The sequence below is a fragment of the Oncorhynchus keta genome, chromosome 4 (assembly GCF_023373465.1).
Source record: "Oncorhynchus keta strain PuntledgeMale-10-30-2019 chromosome 4, Oket_V2, whole genome shotgun sequence".
Taxonomy (NCBI): domain Eukaryota; kingdom Metazoa; phylum Chordata; class Actinopteri; order Salmoniformes; family Salmonidae; genus Oncorhynchus; species Oncorhynchus keta.
This window is the reverse complement of record NC_068424.1, coordinates 23,313,908-23,337,124: the sequence shown is the minus strand read 5'-3', so window position 1 is coordinate 23,337,124 and position 23,217 is coordinate 23,313,908. Positions and strand designations below refer to the sequence as shown.

Here is a 23,217-nt window from a genome sequence, read left to right as displayed (position 1 = left end):
TGTAATTTCACCAGGATGTGTTTTTACCGCAAGTCAAATAAAAGACTCAGCTTTTTTTTGGGGGGCAGATCCACACCGCACAGAAACAAACAGAACGAACAAGTGAAAGAAGAAGAAGAAAAAGAAAAGAATCCTCTGGGTGAACAAAGTGGCCGCCGACTCAGTGACTCTCCAGCCATATTTCTTTCTTTGATTACAAGATATCGGTGACTCCCAGGGGGCATTGGGAGGCCAGAATGTTTTGCTCGTTACCACATTGGAACGTACTCAATGCTAATGTCAAAAAGCACGCACGCACGCACGTACACGCACACACGCACTCAGGCACACACACTCTCACAGGATACATGTTCACCACTCACACAACGTCTGTGTCCTATTTTGTTTTTATACGCGTTTGAATAGAGCATTTCGTTTCTCTGGGATACCCATTGAGTTGATGCCCAAATCAATGTGAAACTACTAAAATGAATTGTATTGGTACATACAATGTTATGGGGTAAGTCAGTCCCTTTTTATCTCAATCTACTATAATTGCGTTCACAGCCAATTAAATTGACATGTGCATTGGAAACAGACAGCAATTACTATCGGTGGAGAGAGAGAGAGAGAGAGAGAGAGAGAGAGAGAGAGAGAGAGAGAGAGAGAGAGGAAGTCCAGTCCACCGAGAGGGATTCTCTTTTAAACTGAAGTAGGATTCTTTCAAGCTGCCAAGCACTTCAAGTAAATGAACCCTTCATGAGATGTTTTTTCTGCTCTCCAATCAGGACATTACATTTACACATTTGGGATTAATCCGGATTGAGAGAATTGAGTTGCCCTTCTTTCTGGAGCATAACTTCTTTCTTCCTAGAGAATTTGATACTGAACGTTTCAAAGGAAGAAAATAGATAAGTGATAATACTTTGTTGTGACACTCTCCTCCATGTCTCTCTCCTCCACGTTTCTCTCCTCCATGTCTCTCTCCTCCACGTTTCTCTCCTCCATGTTTCTCTCCTCCACATTTCTCTCCTCCATGTTTCTCTCCTTCATGTTTCTCTCCTCCATGTCTCTCTCCTCCACGTTTCTCTCCTCCATGTTTCTCTCCTCCACGTTTCTCTCCTCCATGTTTCTCTCCTCCATGTTTCTCTCCTCCACGTTTCTCTCCTCCACGTTTCTCTCCTCCATGTTTCTCTCCTCCATGTTTCTCTCCTCCACGTTTCTCTCCTCCATGTCTCTCTCCTCCATGTTTCTCTCCTCCACGTTTCTCTCCTCCATGTTTCTGTCCTCCACATTTCTCTCCTCCATGTTTCTCTCCTCCACATTTCTCTCCTCCACGTTTCTCTCCTCCATGTTTCTCTCCTCCATGTTTCTCTCCTCCACGTTTCTCTCCTCCACGTTTCTCTCCTCCATGTTACTCTCCTCCGCGTTTCTCTCCTCCATGTTTCTCTCCTCCATGTTTCTCTCCTCCATGTTTCTCTCCCCCCGTTTCTCTCCTCCATGTTTCTCTCCTCCACGTTTCTCTCCTCCCTGTTTCTCTCCTCCATGTCTCTCTCCTCCATGTCTCTCTCCTCTATGTTTTACTCCTCCATGTTTCTCTCCTACATGTCTCTCTCCTCCATGTCTCTCTCCTCCACGTTTCTCTCCTCCATGTCTCTCTCCTTCATGTCTCTCTCCTCCACATTTCTCTCCTCCACGTTTCTCTCCTCCATGTTTCTCTCCTCCACATTTCTCTCCTCCATGTTTCTCTCCTCCACGTTTCTCTCCTCCATGTCTCTCTCCTCCATGTCTGTCTCCTCCACGTTTCTCTCCTCCATGTCTCTCTCCTCCACGTTTCTCTCCTCCACGTCTCTCTCCTCCACGTTTCTCTCCTCCACGTTTCTCTCCTCTACGTTTCTCTCCCCCTTGTCTCTCTCCTACATGTTTCTCTCCTACATGTCTCTCTCCTCCACGTTTCTCTCCTCCACGTTTCTCTCCCCACGTCTCTCTCCTCCAGGTTTCTGTCCTCCAGGTTTCTCTCCTCCATGTTTCTCTCCTCCATGTTTCTCTCCTCCACGTTTCTCTCCTCCACGTTTCTCTCCTCCATGTTACTCTCCTCCGCGTTTCTCTCCTCCATGTTTCTCTCCTCCACGTCTCTCTCCTCCACGTTTCTCTCCTCCATGTCTCTCTCCTCCACGTTTCTCTCCTCCATGTCTCTCTCCTCTACGTTTCTCTCCTCCTTGTCTCTCTCCTACATGTTTCTCTCCTCCATGTTTCTCTCCTCCACGTTTCTCTCCTCCATGTTTCTCTCCTCCACGTTTCTCTCCTCCATGTCTCTCTCCTCCATGTTTCTCTCCTTCATGTTTCTCTCCTCCATGTTTCTCTCCCCCCGTTTCTCTCCTCTATGTTTCTCTCCTCCACGTTTCTCTCCTCCCTGTTTCTCTCCTCCATTTCTCTCTCCTCCATGTCTCTCTCCTCTATGTCTTACTCCTCCATGTCTCTCTCCTCCACGTTTCTCTCCTCCATGTCTCTCTCCTCCATGTTTCTCTCCTCCACATTTCTCTCCTCCATGTCTCTCACTTCCATGTTTCTCTCCTCCATGTTTCTCTCCTCCACGTTTCTCTGCTCCATGTCTCTCTCCTCCATGTCTCTCTCCTCCATGTTTCTCTCCTCCACGTTTCTCTCCTCCACGTTTCTCTCCTCCATGTCTCTCACTTCCATGTTTCTCTCCTCCATGTTTCTCTAAACACAAAGCAGATGTGTAATCAGTTTTGGACTAATTGTTGATATGGGTGTCTGCATCCTATGAAACAGTACATTTTCCCTCATGACCAGTACAAGAGATTACGAAAAACAACAGCATTCAAAAGCGCTAGTGTCAAAGTCAATTCTGAAAGCCTATTTTTCCGCAATGACAAACCAACAAAACCCACTTATGAAACGGAAGGTATGGTTTCAGTCAAACGCTATCAGAGGTTTTCTCAGAACCTAGACACATATTGTTTTTGTAGTGACATGCGATGCCCATAGAAGACAGTTGCACAATGAGGTTAGCCTCTCTGTAGATTTACACAAACTGTGAACCACACTCCCAATGAATCACACTTATCATTGCCTGCATCACTCCTGCCACTCAGAACATTTGGCATTCCTCAACTGTGCGTGTGCATGCATACGTGCATGTGTGCATACGTGCGTGTGTGTTTGTCTAGGGCCGATGCTGCTCACCGAGTGTGTGAGCAGGCAAGCAGTGAACATCTGTCCCAGCTCCAGTCAGCAACGAGAACTCTTCACAAGCCCCTGCTCCTGAAACCTGCTCTTCTGGAAGACTCCTCTGGCAAGACTAAATGTTTACTAGTGCAATACAAAACACACCCAGACATACACATGCATGCGCAGCCACATAGACAGACACACGGAATGACATACACACACGAATACACACAAAGATGGCCTGCATGCATACACATGTACACACATACATACATACAAACGGATACCCACACACACGCACAAATACACACTCTTGTACACATTCAGACAGACAGAAACATCATTTAATGTTTTTAGTGGTGTCACGTTAGGTTACATTTCTCGTTGCCTCCAGCAGGCCAGCCATGCCACTGAGCATTCTGGGATTGGGTTAGTTGACCAATGGGGCAGCTTGACAACAGGAAGTACAGTGAAGAGATATGGAACCCTTTTAAAAAGGCTGTGCCAAAAAAATACAAAAACAACATTTGAGTATATTTAGTACAGTTTTATTTACAAGGATGTTGTTTTAAATATGTTTTATAATTGGAGAAAAGTTCTGCGGAGGTCCGTCCTCCATTTTCTCCCTAGCGCTACCTTTACTGATCTTTATTTAATATCTGTTTTTACTGCCCTCCATGTTCTACCTGTGGCTGTTTTGAAACAGACTGAGACTTTTCATTTTGACAGTGCAGTCAACAACAGAAGCTAACATAGATTCTTGAGCTAACATGGAATTGTCAAAAAAATGGTTTGGAGATGTGCTCAAGCCCCAATTACCTACTTGAAACATACAGCACAAATTTGAACACATTCCTGAGGTTTATTGGGACCAATTGCATTAAAGCACATTATTAAGGAATGTACACATCCATGAGCATTCCATATTTAAGTTCTGCCAACTAAGATTCATGGGTCTCTATAGACTTAATTCATGTAGTTACACAGAACATTTGTAAGCACATAACACACAGGATAAAGGGAAAAGGGACCGTATTATCCAAAATGTTTTTTGATTCATAACAGGAAAAATGCAGTTGAATCATTGACTATCACGAGGCCTATCGGTAAATGTAATCCACAAACACATCAAGCGACAGGGCGCTGGCTACATGCCAGGAAACATAATATAAAAATGATCATGATAATAATCCCTTCCACAATTCATCTAAAGTGACAAAGCACCACAGACGGTAGTCCCACCAAATCCCCATGCTATCTCTTCGCTAAATGTCTCTGTCTATACAACATCATCTTAGATAAGAAGGTGACACTGTCACTCCAGCCCGGGCAAATACCCTAGAAGGGGCGATGTGCACAGGCGTCTGTATAATGCTAATTTTCATTGTTGTGATAAACCTAAATGGGCTAGGGAGCAGCCCTGAGGCCAAGGGTCGGAGTGACAGGGGGGGGCTCAGTGGATGTTACCGTTATGCTTTGTGACAGCATCATGTCACTGTCAGTCTCCTGGTAGCTGAGGCTTGATGGCGATGGGTATAACTCGGAGCAAATGTCAACGATGAATCCGTGTTGACAGTGCTGGATTCAAGGGCACATTGAACGATTGGGAAAACTTTACTCATTGACTTGTAGTAATTATCCAAGGCTATTGTCACTGGTGGCTGCTGGTGGCTGGTGACTATCAAATGACTGCAGACCAAGCTGAGCTCTTTTACCTGTAACTCTACACATAATGGCAACCAAGGAGATATTTATACAACTTTAATTTGTGCACGAAACGTTTCCAGCAACACTGGAACACTTGTTCTTAAGGCTAATAGAAACGCACTTCCTACAGTATGACAACTGTTCCTGCTAAAACTAGTTCTGACACAAGACGTCATTGTACCTCTAATTACAAACATAAACCGTCTGTATTTGTTTATAAATCTATATTTTTGAAGTGATAGAGCAATATTTCATAGGATGGATATTCTCTCCAGGTCGAGTAAAAAACAAAGGCCTTAACACTGGTCAAGGCCTTTGTTTTCACCTTTCTCTCCTCCCTCTGTGCTCCAGGTGACATTCAGCTCCGTGACACTAGGTGGCGCTTCAACACAGTCCTCTCCTCCTCATGCCTCACCATCACCCATCACACTCTATTCACACTCAAAAGATAACAAAAAACCCAACCTTACACCATAAAAACAGAGAGAAAAGAGAAAGAGAGACAGAGAGTGGAGAGAGAGATAGAGAGAGAAATACAGAAGAGAGAAAGAGACAGAGAAAGAGGAGAGAAAAGAGACAGAGAAATATAGAGAGAATGAGAGAGAAAGAGAGAAGAGACAGAGAGAGAGAGAGAGAGAGAGAGAGAGAGAGAGAGAGAGAGAGAGAGAGAGAGAGAGAGAGAGAGAAATATAGAGGAGAGACAGAGAGACAGAGAGAAAGTGGACAGAAAAGAGACAGAGAGAAAAGAGAAAGAGCGAGAGGGGGAGGAGAGAAAAGAGAGATAGAGAGGAGAGAAGAGAGACAAGAGAGAGAGGAGAGAAAAGAGAGAGAGAGAGATAGAGAGAGAGAGAGAGAAAGAGAAGCTGCCGGTTTCAGGTTACCGACCTTTCTCTTGTTCATTTGATATTCATCAGCTTTGAAATTAACCCCCATCTTCCACCGACACCCCCCAACATCTCAGATACACGTGGCCCGAGCCTGATTTCAATCGCCATTTCTATTGTGTCTCTTTCAGGGCCGAGCAGCCGCACGTATGGCCTGTACCAATGGTCCTCTGTTCCAGGGGAGTAGAGCCAGAGTGGTGATGGGGGTCGGGTTGCAACACAATACAAACGGAGAGAGAGAGAGAGAGAGAGAGAGAGAGAGAGAGAGAGAGAGAGAGAGAGAGAGAGAGAGAGAGAGAGAGAGAGAGAGAGAGAGAGAGAGAGAGTAGGATCAGTTCTCTGTGGAAGAGACAGGTGATGCTCTGCAACGGCACTTCTTCGGCATGTGGTCAGTTTGTCTGTCTGTCTGTCCGTCTGTGTCTGTCCGTGTGTGTGTGTGTGTGTGTGGTAAATACACACCACCAGCAGGCCTAAGGGGTCAGAGTGGAGCAAAACAGAATCACACACTGATGTTATGGAGATGATATTTGATAGGGCATTTAAAGTGGGAGTGTAGCTACTGCCAGTCTCTGTACAGTTGAAATGTCAGCCCCTAATGAAATAGCTTCCTTCGTATCAGTTGACTCTCTGTCTGTTATAGCTGACATCATAGTTACTCCAGGAAGTTATTGTGCTTGACTGAAAATGTATGTCCTTTTTTTTGGTGCGGGAGATTTTGGATATGATCCGGGTTTCAGTGGAGCTGACCATCAACATACACACAGACATGTACACATTGACATACATTAGATATGTAAATGCAGAGACATACACGCACATTTGGATTAGATGAATGTTGTATTGTATTCTGAGGCACAACTTTCACTTTCACAGGGACGGGGACATTTTTGCACCCCCCCCCACAGTTTTATCATTGGATTGTGATAGAAAACAGGGCAATGGTGTGCTTTAGGACTATGTGGACACCTCCGAGCGGTCGTGTAGGCTGTTTGGAGTGTTTATCCGATTGTATAAAAAAATGTAGAATAATAATTATGTCCTCCCCACTTCTAGATCCAAAGTTGTGTAACTGATTGTATTGTAGCCAAACACTAATAATTCTGTAGAAATTGCATATCTACTCCTCCACAAAGAGAAGTCTGAATATGTGGTAACATCAATTGGGTGAGTTATAACCCACGACAGCATGAATGATATCATCCCATGCCATATTTCACCACAGCCTTTGTCACTCTAAGAGTACAGACCCAAATGAGGATGATCTCATGTGAACGACAGACAATCCTGGATCAGACCTGTCTGGCAGAGAGACTCAGCAGGAGAGAGCATTGTCTCTCCTCTCCTCACAATACCTTCTGTTTAAACCGTGCACACTGTATTTGGAGGTGTGTGTGTGTGTGTGTGTGTGTGTGTGTGTGTGTGTGTGTGTGTGTGTGTGTGTGTGAGGTGTCCCAGTCGGCATGTGTGTGATGCCCACGGCTGTGCTATGATGAGGCTGAATGGAGAGTGGGAGTGTCCCCGTGTGGCCTCTCCAGTCCAAAGGATGGAGGGGGGAAACCGACAGGGGCGTGGGGCTGGATGGGATGGGTATGTGTGAGTGTGTGTGCATGCATCCGTGCGTGTGTGCTCTTCAGCTGCCTGAGCGTTCCTGTTGACATTAAGCAGCTAAACAGTACCAGCTTGCTGGGGCCCTTAACCTTCCCTTCTCCCAGTTGGGCTAATGAAGTCCTGAAAGGCTTTCTGAGTCCCTCATATGGCTTTGTTTAGTAGTAGCCCCTCTCCTCTGCTCTCCTCTCCTCTTCTACCTCTCGTCCAAGAAAGCCATTACCCCATTGAGCCAGACACACAGGCCCTGAAAGACAGGCTAGAGCTAAAGGTGAGGTCATCTCCATTACAAATGGCCCCTCTACAGGAAGTAGGCCGTGTAAAAATATCAACATTAAATGGTGCTGGTAAAGGGAGAGGGAAGGAGGGAGAGAAAGAAAAAGAAAGTACAGGGATTATTTCTCAGCAGTGGGAGAATTTAAATCCCCCCATCGCCTTTTGCGTACGTGTAATGGCACTTCATTTTAATTTTATGGTTTGTGTGTACTCCACGGAGGGAAATTGTTTCTATGTGGTTATGTGCAGTAGTCTATTGAGAGAGTGAGAGAGAGAAAAAGAGAGAGAGAGAGAGAGAGAGAGAGAGAGAGAGAGAGAGAGAGAGAGAGAGAGAGAGAGAGAGAGAGAGAGAGAGAGAGAGAGAGAGAGAGAGAGAGAGAGAGAGAGAGAGAGAGAGAGAGAGAGAGAGAGAGAGAGGGAGAGAGAGAGAGGGAGAGAGAGAGAGAGAGAGAGAGAGAGAGAGAGAGAGAGAGAGAGAGAGAGAGAAGCACGCATACATGGCAAATAAAACAGCTGTGGTGGCAATTGAATTTGTATTCACACTAAAGTAGGCTAACCCAGTTAAAAGTCAGAAATCCAATAGCAGAAGCTGATAATGGTGTTGAGGCAGCCTCCTGGGGTGCTAGGACGCTCCTCTCCTTCAACACGTTTCCTGGCTCTATATCGTGTTTTAAAGGATTAATAATACATCACACCGGTTAAGGCCATATTTATATCAGATTCAGGGATCTTACAGCAGGGGAAAGCATCAAGAGATGGCTGTGTTGTTCTTTTAGATTACTACTGTACTCTCCCCGACGTTGGCTTTGGCAGTTGTTATTTCTTCCTTATTGGTTCGGAGACAGAGAATTCTATTACAGTACATATTTGGTTTGTTAGAGTCTGACTCTCTTCTCTACTTTTTTTCCAAGAGTGTGTGCATTTTGTCCGATTTGTATTTTTTTTAACTAACTTTTTGCCCCTTCCCCTCAATCTCGAGGAGAAAGGCATGTTTTCATAAAAGCCTAAGAGCTGAGAAATGACAAGTCCCCTGCCTTTGTTATTGGAATATATTGACTCCCTTGGTTCATTGAGTTTTTATTACAGACCTGAGGTAAAACGACTGTCAGCAAACAGGGAGACATTTGTTTCAGCCATTTGCTTTGGAACATTTGAATCTTGGACATTTCTGTTTTCCGTTTGTGTGTATATGGGAGTGTGTGTGTGTTGTAAGTAGGAGAGGCGGTGGTGGAGGGGTGGATTAAAAAGAGGAAGGAGGGTGGGAGCGATGTGGTGGGTCTGGCCTATCAGAGTCACCCTGCAGTAGGAGCCTGCAGCTCCACCTCCAGCCTCAGCTCCACCTCCAGCCTCAGCTCTACCTCCAGCCCCAGCTCCACCTCCAGCCCCAGCCTCAGCTCCAACTCCAGCCTCAGCTCTACTTCCAGCCCCAGCTCCACCTCCAGCCCCAGTTCCACCTCCAGCCCCAGCCTCAGCTCCACCCCCAGCCTCAGCTCCACCTCCAGCCTCAGCTCCACCTCCACCTCCAGCCCCAGCCCCAGCCCCAGCCTCAGCTCCACCTCCAGCCCCAGCCTCAGCTCCACCTCCAGCCCCAGCCATAACCCGGCCACCATGGTGGTCTTTTCATCCAGCATGCTGCAGCAGCATCTGCCAGTGGAGCGAGGAGTGAAGAGCAGCTGTAGCTGGCCCAGTGCTGGGGTACACACGCTGGGGCTGGAAGAGGGTCCAGAGAGCCACAGCTTTCCTCCCGTTAGCCAGGAGCCACCGCCCAGCCAGAGATGCCATCTGATACAAGTCTATCATAATGAAAGTCCAGCATGGGGCTAAATGAGTTTCCACCTCCGCCGCGCGAGGGGCTAATGACAAAACAGCCCCCCATGCTCTGGGGCCACCGCTAGGTTTAGTCAGGGCATATGGCACTTGCCAAAACTGCCTGGCTCCTCTGAGGAGGGAGAGGAGGCTCTTCAGTTAAAGGCACAGTAGCTTCTGGTCGACACCGCCGCCACCAAGTCAAGTCAACATACACAGGCCCGGCCACACGGAGAAACCGTCACTAAGCAACACAACAACAGTAGCAGAAGCAACACTGCAGCTACTGCTGTGGCATTATTTCTGGGCCCTTAGTTGAAGGTCTGATAGCTGGATTTTAATGCATGTCTGACACGGGCGGAAATCTGTAATAGCTTTTGTAGATTTATATTAATTTTCTGGATTTAATGTGTCTTAAATGGCAGGCGATCAACACAGGAAACAAAGTGGTTGTTAAGGATTGTGGAGGGGGTGGGAGCTTAACACACTACATTCTCATAGCTTACTTTATGGTCCCCAAGTTATCCAAATTAGCTTAAAGGATTGATAATTCTTCACTAATATAACACTGTTACTGAGCCCCTAAACTGTGACTTGTCTTTTTCTGGTTTTGTCAACCACTAAATAGGGGCTCGGTTGTGGAAATTAAAACAAAATCGCATAACAAGGCATTTTAATTTGATTAATTCATTGTTGTGTTTCGATGCCGAGCAAAGGCAATCCATGACGGTTCTACATTATTGGTTCCACTGACTAATGTCAATTTCCTGCACAATAACATCACTAAAAAACTGCCTCAGAGCGAGTTTCGCCTTGAAATCACAGGCGAGTCAAAGCCAAGGGGGGAACAAATAACCTTGTCTTAATTCCACTATGAGGCTACTGGTGGCTGCTCTGGCTACAACTTTAACCGGGATAATTGGATGACGGATGCTCAGAACTTAATTTAGCCTTCATTTTCCTTTGTGTGGCAGGCAGTTGAGGGCATGGCCATTTGTTAAAGACAAACGCTGAAAAAATACCCTTATAAAATTAGCTCTTAATCTACAAACTCAAGGCCGCTCCACCTGAACACACACCACAAACAACCAAGATACCTACAGTGGAGAGCAATCTTTGAAAATTGTCTGCAAAGACAACTTCCCCTTCATGTCAGGAAGGGTACACATCGGGATAGAGAATCCTGACTTGAGAGAATCCTGACTTTAGCCTCATTCCAAACCTGAGTGAGTGAAGCAGGCCTGAACACCATGCAGTGAAATGAACCATTGAAGCCCCCCACACTGACACGTCTGGGCCCCGCTGTTACTAGGTCTCCCCACCATAACCAGGGCTGGCATCAATAACCCAGTGTACAAATTAGACCTTCGTCAGTGGGGTGTGAGGCTGCAAGGCTGCAGTGCGGCTGGATGCAGTCTGGAGCTCCATGTGTCGGAGTCCCTCTCTAGCTTCCTCGTTCCTTCACCCCACTCTACTTCCCCCTTGGAGCGGGTGATTGCTTGCAGCTGGGGCGCATTGAGAACATTTTAATATTATGCAGAAGATTAGAGCAAACTAACTACATTATTCTCCAATTACGCTCATTTCATCCAACTGATGTCTCTATTTCCTTCCTTTTCCCTCGATTAGCTTAATGCGAAAATTGGAATGCGCTTAGGCCTCGTTCCGATTGTTCCACGGCTGCCTATTATTTCACACCGAACCATTAAAGAGAATCATCTTTTATTGCAACTGTAAATAAAACGATTAGGGGCAGATCCAGCCGAGGAGGCTGGGGAGATTTCATTTTCGGGGATCTGCTTATCAACATTCTTGGAAGGTTTGGTGGAGCTCGGCAGAGGCTCTATATTTCCCCTAAACCCCCCTCCGATCCGAAGCCGCATTATGGTGGCAAATCTCAGTTTTTTAAGGAATTGCTATGCATCCTTGTCATAAATAAACACATCAATTAGGTTTACTAGGAACGTACGCCTTCTAACAACCAACGCGGGTTCAAATTGCTTCGTCTCACACGCCTAAGCCCCGCTTAATATCCCGCAAAGCCGTGCACCAATTATTAGAAGTACACAAGTATTGTCAGTGGATGTTGCGGATGCACTGAGGTATGGTAATGCTATCTGGGGAGAGGAGTGGAAGGAGAAAAGCCCTCATGTAAGTCTACATGTAAAGCTTTTGCCGAGCAGCTAGGCGTCTCATTGAATTGTGTATTTTCTAAGCAGAGAAGGGAACACAATATTTCGGAGATGATTTCGGATCAGAACACCATGGCCTTTTCCCATGCGGCGTTATCCCTACTTAATTCTCTATGCATGCAACAAGTTCATTATCCACACAAATTACACTGCTCACCCATTTGCTCCAGGGACAGCAGGAATACTTGGGATATACGTAATGTGAAAGAACCTTACAATGGCTAGAACCGAGCAATGACTACAGAAGTCAACCTGGCAGTGGTTGGTTCCTTTGAGGCCTACTGGATGTTTCACCCCAGTGTATCTTAAGGTAAGTGAGAAAAGAAGTGACATCGGTCCTGCTCTGTAGCACAGCATGACATATAACCACCAATGTTTTCCACACAACCTGACAAGAGTTCCTTCCTGTCAAAGAAAGATCTCGCCAAAAGGGATAGCTGTATAATAGAATAGTAAACCATTACATTATGGCGGCTGTCACTAGAAGCATCAAGCTTCAACACTGCCAGAGTTAACTGAAAGACGAAGCCAGTGAAATGACGTTCCCTAAGGTAAAGATCCTATTAGATACGATAAATAAATCTTCACCATTAATATCCTCTCAAAAGGAATGGATCTTGAAACTGCATTTATGGCTGGTTGGGTTACTTTCTCTCCCGTTAGCTGACACTGACCCACACTTGATATTTGTAGGAGTTATGAATTGTCCTTGTTAAATAATGAAAAGAAAGGTGTCTATGTGTTATTACATTAACTCATTACACACCATAGTCCACATTTAACATTGCTGTGACATTACATAGAAACCCCTTTGGGCTACGCAAGGCACCCTGTGGAATGTTTGTTTTCTTTTCTCTCTCTCTCTCTCTCTCTGTTGGATTGACTTCTCTTTTGTCGGGGACGCTGAGTGTTGATTTCAGTTGTACAGCAGTTGTTTCGTAGCTAGCAGCGTTGTTTATCCATCCTGGCATTCCTTTGGTCCATTGAACACCGAGGAGGAGAATAAGCACCCCTCCCCACCCCCTCCCCATATCCCAGTGTCCTCTCCTGCTCGGGATGAGTCGAACCAACCATCCAAACCCAAACACCCTCCTGAATACCTGCTCCCAGATCACATTGCAGCAAATTCAGTTAGGAGAGCCATTGGGAGTGATAGTGTTACACAATCCGGGAATGGTTTGACCCTTGTAGTGTCATCGTGTACCGGGGCATTGTTCCGCGGAATGTTTGAATATGATGGATCCACAAAGCCTTTTAGGATGTCAAGATTGGTAATTTATTAGGGGAATATTTCTCACTGTAAGCAGTGATTTGGTGAGTTAAACATAGCTATAGGTCTTCCTCAGTCCTCTGTGCAACCTGACATTTTGAACATTGTATTTATTGTCATTGTATTTATTCTGTAAACTATTTTGACCTCGTCCCTATTGGAGTTGGTCAGGTATGATGATGGTCTAACCTTTGCATATGATTGTGATCAAACTTAAACAGATCACAGATCAGGTGATTCCAAAGAAAGCCCCGCTTGACAAGCCTCTTCTGGACTGCATTACCTACAGTATGTCAGAACAGACTCGCTGTCTACACAACAATACAAGCCATGCAGTCTGCTACGGTGCTCTGTTGAAGTAGTAGGAAATATTGTTTGAGCATGCAGAACAGGACTTGACCATTAACGGAGGGGACTAGGTGAGTCAGAACAGAGAGAGAGAAAGTGCGAGGCAGAACAAGAGAACAAAAGAATGAGAGAGTGAGCGAGAATGGGATCGTAGTCCGAACAGAACAGTAGCCGTGAGAATGAGGCCTTCACAGCCATAGCTCTGGGAGGCGAGGGAGTCAAAAGCCACTGGTCTCCCAGTGTGCCCATCCACTTGAATCACATGTGGAGCTCACAGGGGAGAGGAGAGGACAGCCACAGTGGATGAGTGTTAAAAGCACATAAAATGTGTTATGTGGATGAGTATTAAAGCACAGGTCCATTCTCTTTCATGGTTATGTCCTGCCTCAGAGAATGTCAGAACACCCCTACAGTCCAATGATTGAAATTAATGTATGGATTGGTGTAGTTTACAGACCATTGTTGTGTTGCATAGTATGCCCTAGCATGTTTAGTATCCTTCTACACGTGTTGATGGCATCGAGTTGGTTTGGTTACTCACAATATGACATGCCTCTTGACACGCACTTACAGTGGGTTAACCATAGAGGCAAAACAAACCATTGGGAAATGTAATACCAACCACATAAAGAATAAGAACGAAGTAGCAGTTTCAACGCATTAGTGTCTGCCACAAATATGTTCAATCATACCTAGAACTGACAAGTATTGAAATACCAAAAGCCTTTACTGTAAGTGACTAAAGTAGAATGTGTCTTCAAGTTTAGCAATGGATCACACAAAGCTGTTTGATGTCCCTGAGCAAAGCGTTTGGCTTGGCATAGCATGAAGCACTTGTTACAGCCATTAACAAAACGGCTGGGAGAATCACAGTAAATACGCCTGTCTTCTGGGTGCTAGTATTTATAGTGGAAACTTGTGTGAGATCAGTTAAACTCACCCCCTCGTCTCCTCCCCTTTCCTCCCTCCCTCTCTCTCTCCCCCTCTTAGATGAGTTAAAAACAGATCGTTTTACCACAGGTGGCTATAGGATGAACTCCAGCAGGAATGTCTTGACAACATAAATCTCAGTAATTGCAAGGTATTGATCTGATAACTAATGTGGAGGACGTCGGGGGCGACACACCCTTTTCTACTTTGACTCATTTTTCACGCTTTTATCTGACACCAAGAGAGAGAGTTATTCATGGCACACACACACACACACGTGTACACACACACGCACACCTACACACACACACACACGGACTGATGTTGACTTTTCAAAGTCTGGCTGGATTTCCAAGACGCGCTGACACATTCATGGAGGACATTAAAGTATCACTTGGAGTCTGTTTTGACTTTGACTGTATATAGTTGAAGCACTCAGCGGGCCTGCGACATTGATGTTACTCCACTTGATAGGACAATGCCATTGTTCTTTCAAAGACTTCAACTCCATACTGTAAAGCACTGGCATAAAGACAGAAGCATTGGAAGTCTTTCATCTATGTTGTGATGATACAGTATAGCATGTAGCCTAGCACATCTTTGCCACATATATTATTATTAACTGTCAGCTCAGTCCAAATCAGGTTTTCAAAACAGTCTTCGTGTACCCCCTCTGTCTGTCTAGCTGTAGTTGTTGTTGTTGTTTACACGTGGCCACAGTAAATACCATAAACACCAGGAGGATTCTGGGAGGGCTATACTCTGGCACCCTGGGCCACGGGTGACATCACCGCCCACAGACAGATCCATCTGGCCCTCCAGCAGTAGAGGGAGTGAGGGGGTGGAGGAGGGAGACAGGAGGGTGGGGCTCCAGGTTTCCCTGCCCGTCATCCTGTCTGCCTGACCAGGTGTGCTCCCAGTACACCCCCACCCCCTCTGAATAATGGATCCTGCGGTGGGGTGAATAATGACATGGCTGACACTGGAAACGGGATGAGAGGAGCATGCCTAGTCGAGGTGAGGTGTTCCCACACATCTCATTGTGCTGCGGAAAGTCACCCACTAACATGGGGAACAGTAGCTACTCTCGTCACTTCTGATATTGTGGTGGATATGTGAAAAGTAGAGGCTTAATTACACATTGAACCATAACCTCAGTTTCAGCACTACATACTTTGCAGTTGGTACTTCATATATATTTCAAGAAAAGCAAAACGTTATAAAAAAACAGAGTAATATTTAAAAAATGTCACTAAACTTTTTTGGTTACTACATGATTCCATATGTGTTATTTCTTAGGTTTAATGTCTTCACTATTATTCTACAATGTAGAAAATAGTAAAAACAAAGACAAACCCTTAAATGAGTTGGTGTGTCCAAACTGGTGTGTCCAAAGTTCCAGTCAAAAGTTTGGACACACCAACTCATTTAAGGGTTTGTCTTTATTTTTACTATTTTCTACATTCCAGGTGACCTCATGAAGCTGTTTGAGCGAATGCCAGGAGTGTGCAAAAGCTGTCATCAAGGTAAAGGGTGGCCACATTAAAGAATCAAATATATTTAGATTTGTTTAACACTTTTTTTTGGTTACTACATGATTCCATATATGTTATTTCATAGTTTTGATTATTCTACAATGTAGAAAGTTAAATAGTTAAAATAAAGAACAACACTGGAATGAGTAGGTGTGTCCAAACTATTGACTGGGATTGTACATATTACCTTGACTTTGCAGTTGAGATTAGATAGTGTCTACTGTCTATACCAGGGGTGTCAAACTCATTCCATGGAGGGCCTAGTGTCTGCGGGTTTTGGGTTTTTCCTTTCAGTTAAGACCTAGACAACCAGGTGAGTTATTTACTAATTACTGACCTTAATTCATCAATCAAGTACAAGGGAGGAGAGGAAACCCACAGACACTCGGCCCTCCGTGGAATGAGAATGACATGTGGTGTATATTGTTAGTAATCCTACATTTTGGGCCAGGAGATCAACACTGCTCTAATAGACTGGCTGCAGATAGTATCTAATAAACAGAGGGCCATTATTGGAAATGAATGATCTTAAATGATGGGACAAACATCAGAGGTCATTCAGTCATCTAGCCACACAAGTACCTGTTATTAATTACCAGCTAAATTGGTGCATAAAATACCAAACCATTCACTGAGGATAGACCAGATTATCCCCGGACATAAGCCTCAGAAACATAAATATCTCTAATTCTTCCCCCATTTGTATTTTATTCAGCATGGGCTGTGACTGGGTCTCGGCCTCACATGGTGTCCATTAACGTTAAGTAAGAAAATCGTGATATTTAAGTCGGCCATCTTACTGTTGATCACATACTTATCTTAAACTCTTGTTAATCTAGTTGGGAGGCCACAGTGCCTGTGTATTTGTTTGTTTCGATTACTTCATAGTCTGACCACCATGTATCACACAGACTGGGAACAGAAAAGAAACATCTCGACTGGGTTCAATGGTCGTACGTTTCCTCTAAGGGATCAGCCATGGTTGTGTCTCTGGATCATTGTGGGTGGCACACAAGATTCCCTGTGGAACGATACAATATGAAGCAAATTGAGCAGGTAGGCCTACCTTTGACAATGATCAATCATGTATGGTGTACATGTCAAGACAGTCACCCGTCTGTTCTAATATGGACACCGTAAAGGAGGTCAATGTAGCACTATAGTGAACATTGACGTCGGCCATTGTCTGTCCCTTTTTGACAGTCAACATAACACCGAGTGACACATCCAGTTGCTGAGATCATGCAGTATTATGCTTTCAGGAATTCACCTCTCTCACATTACTATTAAAAGGCTGATGATGACGTGAACAGGTTGGAAACACTGGTTACACAAGGGAGTGATGGCATGACATTTCCTCCTAAGGTTCCATTCAATAGAAACTGCATTGGAGTATTTATGTAGTATCATATACCTACAATACATTTCCCCCCATGGTCAAATGAAATTGCAGAATGGCTTTGGGTATTGCAGGAATAACAGAGAGAATCCTCACATGTATTGATGCTACCCGTTTTCAAGATAGGGCACACATTTAGTAAGATACAACCTTAACGCTGCTAAGGCACTTTTGATTGAATTCGCCCCAAAGGAAATGAAATATGCTTGTGTAAACCACACAGCCAAGACCTGGACAGTGGCTCATTGCTCCGTGCATTTCTGGGTGCACAATAGCATTCAAAGGACATCCATCCAACAACAGACAAATGCTACTAAAACTGTACCTGTCAAGTCAGAAGATTTATTACCATGAGTCACTTTGCCTTTCTGCTCATGTTAGCTCTACACAATGAAGTTCTTTAAAAAAAATATATATATATATATATAATTATTATTATTATTTTTATTTTATTTTATTTTTTACAAATGACTGATATATAATATTTGTTAAGTCATGTACACAGTGCCAGGTCTCCCCCATGTGCTTTGAATTGTCTATTAATTGAGTTTGGATGAGAGCATACCATAATAAGTCTGTATTACTTTGTTTTATTAAAGGGATCATTATAGTGGAAGTCATGTACACTTGAACTCAATGGAAGACAACCCAGCTAACTGGCTAATGATTGTGTTGTAATTCCAAATGTAAGTCATGGTTGTGTTTGTTGACTTGTTCGTTTTAGTCTTTTGGTCAGCCTTTCAATTTTTGTCGATGTAGCTCCGAGACCTTTTGGCTGGAAAAGAGCAAAGCGCAGCACTTTGGAAATGTAGAGCAAACAATTCATAATTGAACGCTCCCCAAAAAATGAGTGATTATTAATGCAAATATTTCCTTCCAAACTTGACAGTTTTTTCTTGTTGTGCATGCATACCTCTCTGAATAATGTTATTTTATTGCTGAGTTCAATATTTCTAGCAGGCCTTCCAACAGTTAATCAGCTTACATGGTAAGAAAGCCTAGCAGAGTGAGCTAAGCAGCAAAATATGTCATAAAAACAAGTGGTGAAACAATCAAGTTTCTGCACTCCCAGGACTAAAACCAGGACTAAAACCAGTATACTGTAACAGACATGTGAGATGTTTTTTTTTTTAACACCAAGCTAGTTTTGACTTATCTGGATCAGGTTCCCCTTGCGTTGGAGTGTAATAGTCATTTGTTCTTGGTATTTTACATGTTTCCAAAAGAATGTGGTAGAACAAAAGAGTGGTGAGGCATGATACAGTAAAGCAACTCTCCTGAGGTATATTCATTCCCTGTCAACAATACAACCAAGGTCAGGGTTCGCTATAATGACTGCCAATGGTCCTCTTTGGTAGTCCTCGTTGCTGTAGGAATTCCCCCATTGGAAGGCAATTGTTCAACTGTCACTGCTCTGAATTCCATGTATGGAAAGCTATCACCTTCTGGTTATGATACATATGAAAAAATATATAATGTATCGGGCATTTTGGTTTGCGTTGATCTACTCAGTGAACGGATATAGTTTTCCCAAAATATTTTAATACCAATACGCATTTTAAGCTTGAAGGAAAAATATATCCACAATAGCAAATCTCCTTTAATCTCAGATTCGCTGTGTCCTTTAATCTGGGACTTGGTGTGATTCTTTTTTTGGACAAGACAAAGCTGCAGAATGACCACAGGACACAGTCGTGTAGGGCTGGTTCTCTTCCCATTATATCTCAGTAGATTCAGCATGGCTGATACATTCTGTCACCCTTCTGTGCAAATCCTCATGATATCTGCTCTGTACGCACTCACGGCATGCTGGGAAATTAACTTGTTCTGTCACCCCCATCCTCCTCAGCCCTCCCAGGGGGACAGAGGGGACACTGGGGAGGGACCCTAAACACTGAACTAGGAGGTCATCCATCAAGAGGGGGGTTCTGCGGAGACAATGAGGGGGCCTGGTCCATGATAAACAAAACAAAACACTGGCTGCAAGTAGAAGACAGTGAGTGTCTGTTTTAGAGGGGGCTGTGTTGTGTTTGGGGTGTGTGTAGGAGGGATCGTCTTTTTGGACGTCGGGGCAGTGTTCTGCTCGGCTGATCGTCCTGCGACCAAGCATATGTCACCAGTCTAGCAGCGAACCGCCTCCTCTGCTCGGGACCACGTCGTTAGTGCCATCTGTGACAGTACCCATGAGAGGCTGCATGGTGCTTGGGATCAGACAGTTTTGGGGGGATGGGGGGGTGACTAAGAGGGAGGAAGAGAGGGCGAGATGGGAGCTAGGAGCCCCTCTAACCCTAAGAAGACGGAGGTCTGGGGTGAACTCAAAACTCCAAGACACCAGTATGGGAATGATTAGGGTCTGGGGGAGGCGAGACATCCACATCCAGCGTGCAGATAGAGGAAATGCTGGAATAATAGGAGCAGCAAGACTAAATGGCCTATCAAACACACCCCTCACTGACCTCCCTGGAGTCGGGCTGGCCACGATGAAAGATCCAGGCACTTTTTTCTTCTAATGATTTCCTCAGTAATCAGCGCAGCGGAAGTGCTGGAGTCCAGGGTGATTAGCTGGAAAGGATTCCTTAATCGCTCGGTTCTCATGCTTTGAAAAAAGAAAGAGAGCGAAAGAAAGAAAGAGAGAGAGGGAAGGGGGGTGAGGAGAAGAGGAAACAAGGGTGATAAAAGGGGGGCATGTTTTGAAGGCCAAGGGCAGCAAATAGCCTGAGAGGACTGGGCTGCCCACTGCAAACTGTCTGAAGTAACGGACACAACTCACGATACTCAGGATAAAGTTGAGGTCTTGATATTTGACACCTCAAAACAAAGTGTTCCAAACACATACAAAGCAAGTCTATGTCAAAATGTTTAATCACTGATATGATTTTCAGAATCATATCAACTACCCATCTGACCCATTCAATAACCACCAAGATCAAAGATACTCACATGGGACTGATTACATTTGCTTGCTTTGTTTGAGCTGTGCAGACAATACTTAACATACATATCCACTTGTACTTGACATTCATAAATATCCACTACGGAGCCATCCTCACAAAACGTATGGTGCAGTCAAATAACTCGTTGGATAACATGTCAGATTGAACAAGTCCTGTGAAATGTCTCCTTTATGAAGCACTACATCTCCCAGACAAAGAGAAGGAAGACAGTTCTCTGGTCTGAGGATGACTGATGCTGGGATCACCCCATTAAACCAAACCACAGGAATGAGTGGCTGGGTGAGTCAGACACGCAAGCAGACACAAGTCCCACAATTCCCACCGTTTGTCTGTAACCCAGCCCATGAGACTGGCACTGCAGCACTGATTCAGTACACATTAAACTGCATCACAGCAGTATTGAAACACGTGTACTGGGACAGTTGGCACTAACTTAACGCGCTAATGATCATTCTCTGTAATAATGACAAAGCTGCTAGTAAAGAGAGTAGAAAAGTGAGTAAGTTGACAACATGGTTAGCGTGGACATTGACAGAGAAGGTGAGGGTGGAGTATCCATAACATCTAACAATGCTGTGAGGGGAGGAAGGGGGAGCTAGAGAGACAATGGAGAGCACACCTGAAACCTTCCCAAGCTGACTTAGTGATGTTTGGTGGTGAAATTAAAGGGTTGCGGTGAAACAATATCGATGTCAGGTGTCCTCTTGGTTTTCCTTTCAGGAGCTGAATTCCTGTTTGAATGATACTCGGTGTTTGATTCCCCGAGCCTAATGTGCCTAAGTCGTTGAATGCGGCGTTCGGTTTCGTCGTCAACAATGACTATGTACGCTGGCATTCCTGGAGCATACTGTACCAAAATACAGAAGCACCCAAGTCTGTTTGACAAACCCAGCATATTGTTTTCATTTGGGAATTTCCCGCCTCGAACTCTGTCCTTCAACTGGCGTGTACAATATGTCCTGTCCCCAATATTTTTCTTGATTTGTGGTCATGTTACAAATATGAACTCCTGAAAAGGTCCCCTGAAACGTGAACACATCTCCAAACAGATATTGGGAAAGGGGGATACCTAGTCAGTTGTCTTTCGCATTTAACCCAACCCCTCTGAATCAGAGAGGTATACACTGAGTATAGGAAACATTAGGAACACCTGCTCTTTTCATGACATAGACTGACCAGGTGAATCCAGGTGAAAGCTATGATGATCCCTTATTGATGTCACTTGTTAAATCCACTTCAGTCAGTGTAAATGAGGGGAGGAGACAGGTTAAAGGATTTTTAAGTCTTGAGACAGACAAAATATTTAAGTAACTTTGAACAGGGTATGGTAGTAGGTGCCAGGCTCACCGGTTTGAGTGTGTCAAGACCTGCAACGCTGCTGGGTTTTTCACGCTCAACAGTTTCCCGTGTGTATCAAGAATGGTCCACCACACAAAGCATTGGAGTCAACATGGGCCAGCATCCCTATGGAATGCTTGAGACCTTGTAGAGTCCATGCCCCGACGAAATGAGGCTGTTCTGGGGCAAAGGGGGGTGCAACTCAATATTAGGAAGGTGTTCTTAATGTTTCGTACACTCAGTGTATGTCCACTTATCTGCACTACAATAGCAGCTCCACCTGGGACATTATCGTAAAGGCTGCAGATGTTTGGTTCGTCTCACAAACGACAGTGTTTTCTTCTCAAGCACCTCTGTCATAGCTTTCAGCGCCGTCCATCTCCCTTTGTGGAGTACATAGGCATACCTATGCTTTTAAAAGCATTGAGCTCAATGTAAGAGTGTGTTGGGATTTCTCTGCCTACCTGCTGCTAGGCCTGGAGGCTCACTGAAGCATCACTCTCATTCCTTCACACACCTCCATCTCTTGACCTCCACCTCTTCCCCCTCTCAACCATTACCCAAAGTATTTAGCTACCAATGCCCAAATTGCTTCTACAGACATGTCGCATTTAATCATCTGAATGTCAGACTTTTGAATTGAATATCACTCAGTGCAACAGAAAAGCCCTGTAGCTGACAGGCGAGCAGGTGATATGAGTAGCACGGCTAGAGTAATGAATATAGTAATTAGACAACCCGCATTTTCAGAGGAGCTTAAACGTTTAGAGAAATAGTATCAGTATCACTTCACCCGAGCTAAAGGTTCGCAGGTCTTTCTTTTGAACTTAAAATGAGCATTCGTGGGTGAAATAAACAATCTTGGATTTTCCCTCCCAGGATCCTCCTCTTCTCTCAACCACCTTGATAGGGAGAGAGGAGAGATAAAGAGAGAGAGAGAGAGAGAGAGAGAGAGAGATAGAGAGAGAGAGAGAGAGAGAGAGAGAGAGAGAGAGAGAGAGAGAGAGAGAGAGAGAGAGAGAGAGAGAGAGAGAGAGAGAGAGAGAGAGAAAGAGAGAGAGAGGTAAAGAGAGAGAGAGAGAGCGAGAGAACAAGGCACCGGGCTTCTTCATCTCCCCATCCTGCACACAGCAAGCTGTCAGCGATCCTCTCCGTGCTCACCGCGTCCAGCCCCGGGAGCGATGGCATTTCAAATAGCCTTATAAATCAACAGTTATGTCACCCCGCCACAACCATTAACACAGGCATGGGAAAACTCCCAACTTTTTCCACAGCTTCTGATGTGCAGGCTTGTGTTTCAGTAGATCCTCCAACCAGACCAGTATAATATTTTTATTTTACCTTTATTTAACCGGGCTATTCAATTAAGAACACATTCTTATTTACGATGACGGCCTGGAATGAGGCTAAAGGCCTCCTGTGTGGACGGAGGCTGGGATAAAAAGAACAAAAAACAATGTAAGACAAAACGGACAACACAGACAGAAGAGACTGGCAATAGCACTAATATAACAGCAAACAAACAGTGCACGGACGTGTGTGTGTGTGTGTGTGTGTGTGTGTGTGTGTGTGTGTGTGTGTGTGTGTGTGAGTGACAAGTGTGCGAGCGTGCATGTGTTCTACCTCCGGTGACCTGTCTCTCCTTCAGCTAACATCACACCTACAGGCCCCCTGTGTGTTGAAGGCCCAGAATACCCTGAATACTCTGGCCTCTGCTCTGCTACCATCAACTTAGGCTGTCTCACTGGGCATAAAACACCTGCCCTTCTCTACCTGTCAGGCTATATTGAGAGGCAGAGGCC

The 23,217-nt window shown here is 44.7% G+C and overlaps 1 protein-coding gene across 1 annotated transcript in view; it reads right to left on the bottom strand.

Moving 5' to 3' along the window:
• Positions 1–3,732: 3,732 nt before the first annotated feature.
• ofcc1 (orofacial cleft 1 candidate 1) overlaps positions 3,733–23,217 on the bottom strand; it is a 186,107-nt gene continuing 166,622 nt past the window's right edge. Inside the window, exon 22 of the mRNA XM_035756693.2 lies at positions 3,733–5,932. The gene's annotated coding sequence lies outside the window, so the exon portion shown is untranslated. The remainder of the gene's footprint in view (positions 5,933–23,217) is intronic.